Below are 6,955 nucleotides of genomic sequence, written 5' to 3' on the forward strand. Positions count from 1 at the left end.
AGAATGTGTAAAAAAACCCCAAAAGTCTGGTGTAGTTGTAGATTCGTGTAAGCGGCTGCTTGACTCGCAAGGGAGGGGAAACGACCTTGCAAACCCATCTGAGCATGGCCTTAGAAGTCACAAGTTGAAGCACCAAATAAAGAGCTGGAAAACCAATGGAGCGAAGAAGCGTGGGCACCGGATGAGGGAAAGCTGATGAAGCAGGAAAACGGATTAAGTCATTACAGCCTGTCTGATGCTAGGAATTGTATTTTTTTTAATATCTGACTTATTGCTATGGTATCTACAAATGGTTCCCTAACCTAGATGATTGATGCAAAACAATCAGTGATTCCAGGCAGAGCAGCTGCTGCTTATTAGTGCTGGTAGTACAGTGCATGACACACAGCAGAGGCCATGTCAGGGGAGACAGGGGAAAACTTGCCCATAAAGAAGGTAGGATAAAACAGGCTCTGAGGTGCCATTCTCAGTTAAAAAGGAGTGATATAGTTCAGTGAGAAGAACACAAGGAGATCTGAAAACAACCACCATTTTCTGACTGGTGTAGAAATGTTCCCTCACTGTAAAGGATAGATGAGCACATGCCCTGAAGCAGGACAGTTTAGATGCTTTCAGATTTTATACAAGATAAACACAGTTTTCTATCCTTATAATGGTCATTTCTTCACAGTTCCTGTTAAACTACACCTCATTTTCTACAGTGGATAAGATATTTATTCTCTGTTTTGTCAGCTGTTTGATGGTTTGAGTTGTAGTCACTGCAGATCCTTGATCACTTTTGGTATGATTCAAGAGAAAACATATACAAATCAGAAACAAAATGTTCCCTGCTCTGTTATTTCAGCTGTTGACACAATTGAGGATTAGCTCTTATATTTAGTCCTCCTCCATAATTGCAAGCAACTGTTCATTAGTTTGGACTCTCAGATGAAGCCAGATGTAAATAAAGACCCTGAGTGTACAGCCATTCATGAACAAGGGTGTCACAAGGCCTGTCACATTGGGCTTTGGCCAGGAGACAATCAGGCTTTGCAAGCAGCTGCAGCAAAGATGCAGCAAAGATGCACTGTGTTCATATTTTGAAATCTGATAGGAAAAGTGAACAATCAGTTTTGATACATGTCGTATTTTTGAGGCAGGACGAAGCATGACAGTGGATGAGTGATGCTGTATTTTAAAGAAAGCTTAGAGGATTCTCCAATTAGCAGTTAATTCTGTCAATAAATAAGGTTTCAGTGGATTGAAGTCCCAGAAATAAATAGGAAAAATGCAGTACTAGAAGCTCATCACCAGTCCAGCTAACAAGGCAGGGAGATCAGAGCCTGAGAGGCAAAAAACACAATCATAAGTGACTTCAATAACTCAAATTAAGTTGCATAAATGTCACAGGAGGGAGAAGGGGTGGAGCTGACATTTCAGGAAGTATCTGTGACTGCTTATTGGGAAGCCAGAAGAGGAAAAGCAATCCCTGGTCCTAAAGAGTGCCATATTCTTGACAAAGACATATGCTGTAGCAGAAACTTTAGCATCCTTGGTTTCGACACCCTTGTAGCACCGTGACAAAGAAAATCAGCAGTGTTGTGCTTTCCTTTCAAAAACAGAGGAGCAATATAGAACAAGACACACCTTTCATTAAAAGGGGGTAAAAGAAAGGACTTGTAACCTCTGATGGGTTAAGCACAAAATTATGAGAAGGATACAGAAGGAAGTTTCAGGGTCAGCTTGCAAAAGTTATAAGAAATAATAGCAAGACTTTCTAGAACAAATCAGGGAGCCTGCTGGAGTTTGACAGCTCTGTAAGGCAAATAGATTGTTTCATACACAGAAGAAACATCTGGAGAAGATACAGCCAGGAAAAAAAGGCTGAATTTATTTTTGCATTTGTGAGTGGGATAGATGAGCACGGGTGAACTCCAATAATGGGAAGCTTCTTTAAGGGGAATAATTAGGAAAACATGTCTTGGATTATAGTGCAAGTATAAAAGATGAAAGAACACATTAACAAGTTAGCAACAGCTAACTGCTGAGACCAGATGGAGTTCAACCACGAGTTGTCAAGCAGCTCAGAGACAAAGTGCTTCAGGTACTAACTGCTGCCTCTGACTTCTCACTTAAAGTTACCTCAGCATGGGAGGGGTCTGGAGAGTTGCTCATGTGACACCAGATTTTTTAAAGGATTTTGGGGAAGATTGTGGAAGCTGTAGACGTGGAAGCCCAATCTCCTTGACAGACAAATAAGTAGAAATTATGCTGAAGAACAGAAAAAACTTAATGGCCACACAGAAAAGATGACACAGTAGGGAAAGTCATTATGGCTTTTTGAAAGCAAAGTCTTTGAAGAAATCAAGAAGCTCATGGACCATGAAGATTTAATTAACTCTCTGTGATGGTTTCCAAAAGCAATCAGTAAGATTCCCCCCACAAGGGAAGTAAAAAACAAGGCTGCTAATGGATATGAAACTTAGACAAATAACTGATAGAAATGGAGGCCAGTAGTGATTTACAAAATATGTTGCTGATAATGAGCAATTCAGGGTAGGGCTAACTGAGAAAAACTGAGTGACTATGCTACCAACAGACTCAGTGGCAAAATGGCAGATGAAATTAAATCTGATAAATATGAAAGGCTGACATGTAAGAAAAAAAACCAATCCTGAATTTTACATATATACTGAGGAACTTTGAGTTGATTTTTACCAGTGATAAAAAAGGCCTTGAGGTTGTGAAAGCTGGTTCTGTGAGAACATCAACTCAGGGCTCAGCAGTGATCAAAGTAGAAACTGAGAACTGTTAAGATTATTGTTAAAATTTATTAAGAGAGAAATAGAGATAAAAAGGGTCATTGTATCAATCCCCATTTGCACCTGCATCTTTAATTGCCTGTGCAGTTCTAGTTCAAAAATAGTATGGTAGAACTGGAATAGATCAAATAAAAATCAATACAATTATCATAAATAGTAGGAGGGCTTTGAAAGGGATCATGGTTGACTCAGCTGGGTTTCTTCAGTCTGCAGGGAAGAAGAGATAATATCAAAGTCTATGTAAAATCTTCAGAGATCCAAATAAGAACCAGGAATCCAGACTGCTCACTGACTTACCAGACATGAGAACTGAGCTACAGAAAATGAAAGGAGAACTTGGAAGGTTCAAAACAAACAAAAGGAGATAGTGCTTCATTCAGTCTATGCTTAAGCCAGAAGTCTTTGCTTAGGATACAGTGGGTACCAAAACTTTGCATGAGCTTAAAAAGCAACTGGAAAATCATCAAAGACTCGTGATCTAACTCAGCAAGTTCTTGACTTGTAAGTTGCTGGAGCTGAAAAAACATTTTGGGGAAGTACAGAACGTGTTTTCCCAGTTCTTTCTGTCTTCCTACTCACATCTGTCTGAAACTGCTGGGCGGGGTGGAGCTTTCAGCCAACCCAATATCAGATTTGTAGATTTAGGATTATTTTTACCTCCCAACTCCAGATCATCCAGCTGTCATAATCTCCCCAGATTATTTCTGGTCATTAAGTAATTGCATAGGGCTTTTGTACTGCTTTTTGTTTTGCCTTTCACTGTATTCACTGCTTTTAGCACTATATTTAAGCCCACATTGATTTTTGGCACTGCCTACTATTTTGAGAAAAAAAAATCTCATTAAAATCTTTAATGTGTTCTTCCCAGAAGCATTAAAAACAAATTATCTCTTGTAGGTGTAGTACCTTTCTCATTTCTGGGAGAATGCAAGTCATCAGTGCAATCCTAAGTACAACCTACATGGGAGGAGTGATAAGTAGTCTGCTGCTCTGGAGAAAAACAATACACTGTGTGGTGAAGAAGTCAGTGGTCTAAAGGGCTGGATGCAAATCAGGTTGTTATTGTTCAACCATCTAAGCTGGCTTTTTGAATTAATGTTAAACAGAATAGAAATATTCATACTTCCCATTTCAACTGGTGCAGACAGTGGCTTAGGACTGTTGGAGTGTAGAAGTATCAATATAAATATTTAATTTATATTGATGGTAGACTGGGTATGATTTGTGTCCTTTTGAGTTTCTTTTCCCTAGCAGAAAATATTTTCATGCAGTTCAGTGTTTTAAGTCTATTAATAATTGTACAAAGCCTTAACAGCAGAGATTGTAATGTATATATTAATAATGCATTTGCAGAGAAAAATATATTAATGCTTTTCTAAGTGCTCAATTAAGCAATTACCTAATGCCACAAAGCATTAGTAACAGAGAGCAAGTATAATCTTAAATTGTTTTATGATACTGTAGATGTCCAAGAGTTTTTCTAAGAAATTCAAGAGAGGAGCACATGCAGTGAAGCCGGCTTTGTGACAAACAGCTTTGGGAGGTTGTCACAGCTCCTCCTCTGCGGCTTGGTTGGCCAAGGAGTGAACCATGGCCACAAGACTCTCTGTGGTCTGCCACTTCCAGAAATATTAAATACGATCATAGCAGCCTGAGCCAAAAAGACTTTTCTAGCTCCTTTCTCCTCCTTCTTTCTCCCTTGCCCCAGCCCTTCCTGGAAATGTCCACATTAAAGTAGAAAACTGAATCAATCTAAAACATCAAGTAAAAAGAACTGTAGATTTGTTTAGCAAGCTTTCTTTTGTATTTAAGAGAATTTCAGCTTTCTTGTTCTAGAACATTACTAATTCCTGTGCAGCTTCTGCAGCAGTTATCTTTAAATTGCAATAAAAATCACTTGATACAGTTTGTCAGTTTTTTCCTGAATTTGGTCTACAGGAATCAGTATATTTCTTCAGAGTGAAGTGCAAGCACTTATCACCTGCTGGTTTAAATTTCAACACTGTGATTTTGATCATCCTGTTTGCTTAGTACATCCTCTGTAATCTTTGGTATATATGAAGCAGGGGACCTAAAAAAAGAATTGTTGAATAGGAAGTATGTACAGACCACAGACTCCACTCTGTTTTGTGCCCTTCTTTATCAGTTAAGCAAACTTTCAAGGCATGTTGTTTACCATTTAGTAGATAAGCTACTCTGCAGAGAAGTGAGGCACATTAAAAGCATATGGTAATTTGAGTTAGGATGGATTTGAGGAGTTCTCTTCTCCAATCTCCTTAAAGCAGGGCTGGCTCTGAGGTCAGATGAAGTTACACAAGATCTTATCCAGCTTGGACTTGAAAATATCCAAGGATAGAGTTTGCACAATCTCCCTGGGCAAGCTGCCCCACTGCTTGACTGTTGTCACAGTAAAAAAAGCTTTTCTTTATATCTGAATCTCTTGTGTTTCAACTGATGCCCATTATTTCTTCATTCTCCCACCATGGACCTCAAGAGCAGCCTCCTTCTTTTCAATGACCTCCTCACAGGAGGGCTGCAATCAGATCTCCCAAGCAATCCCTTATTTTCACCTTCATCCTTTCCTTTCCTGTGTACATTTAAATGTCATAGGTTAGTATCTTGCAGCTAAGTCTTGGCAAGCCTGTGTTCATCCATGCCCATGCTCAGACACACAAAACACAGCCAGTCTGGGGTACCAACTTCACAGGGCAGAACCAGTGTCTTCACTGATCCATCCTGCTGTGAACTGAAAAGCACTGGTGTGAAAACCATCGCTCTAATCTTCACAGCAGCTTTGCATGAGGTGAACCAGATCTGCGGTTATCTAACAAGGCTGTGATTGAAGGAAACCCCCTGTACCTTCCCCTTGGCAGCCTCCAAGAGCACTGCTGCTGCCTGAGCTGTGTTCCCAATGAGCCAGAGGCAAAAGAGACTTCCTTAGTGTGAGGAGCAGAATGGCAACTTGCTGTGAGTGCAGCTGAGCTGCCACAGCCAGTGAATGGATAAACCAGAGAACTGCACTGGGGCTCCAGCTGTCCTGCACAAACACTGGCACACTGATGTGGACCTAAAGCTGTTGTAGAAGAGGAAAGTGCTTTTTTAGCTCTGCTTCAGGGCTGGAAGGGCTTCTTTTCAGGCAGTGGTAAGATCTGGAAAACTGAGCAGATGTGCAAGCTGTTGATTGTGTTAGTGTACACTCTCAAAAGTGTTTTTACATAATATAAAGTCTAAGTTAACTCTGTCTGGGCATAACACATATCATGCATAACTGGGCAGCAATGCTACAACTGCTGAACTCCTGGCAGGTCCCAGGAGATGTCCTGAGATCAGTCTGTGTCTCTGCTTTGGGAAGAAGGGGATTTTTGCTTATGTGAGGCACTGAAGGGTGACCATTGACCTCCAACCAACCGAACACACCCAAACATGTCTGTTTTTGTTGACATGTGTTGCATTTTCTCTGCTTTCTGCAAGCCCAAAGGAGTAATGAGGAGGAGGAAAGAGCTGATTTAGCATTGCCTGACAGATGCAAGAGCAATTACCAGAACCCATCAAGGCTCTTCTCAGCTGCAGAAAGCGTGAAGAGCGTATTTTGACAATGTGCCACAGGCAGACAGGGTCCTGCTTTGTGTTACGTTGAATAAATAGTGCCTGGCCGTGTCAAGAGTTTATGCAGGGTTTTCAGGATCTGCTGAGGATCTGTTATTGAAAAGTTTCTTTTACTTCTCTGAACTGCATGACGAATTAAATATAGCATGCTCTGCACAGCACACAGTTTTACTGTGCCATAATAGGAATCAGAGCAGGACAAAACAATTAAAAGGCTTGAAAAAGAACAAGCAAAATGGAGACAGTGTGAGGAACAAAACAGAACAAACACTGTGGAGATGTGAGGCTGTTCTCTGGTGTCCAGAGGGGAAGGACACAAGCTCTGAGAGCATGAGGTTATTGGTACAGCACTGGGCATTTTTCATATACCAGCCACAGAAATCCCATGTGTGATCCCTCTTCTCCAGAAACAAGGCTATTATCTCAAAGTCTTACCCCAGCAAAAGTCTCCATTTCCCCACCTGTGCCAAGCCCAGCAAGGGTAGCATGATCTGGGACCTACCTGTCTGCCATCATGTGTTGATCATGCATGACAAGATCATCTTCTG

The sequence above is a fragment of the Molothrus aeneus genome, chromosome 4, assembly GCF_037042795.1.
Source record: "Molothrus aeneus isolate 106 chromosome 4, BPBGC_Maene_1.0, whole genome shotgun sequence".
NCBI classification, from domain to species: Eukaryota; Metazoa; Chordata; class Aves; order Passeriformes; family Icteridae; genus Molothrus; species Molothrus aeneus.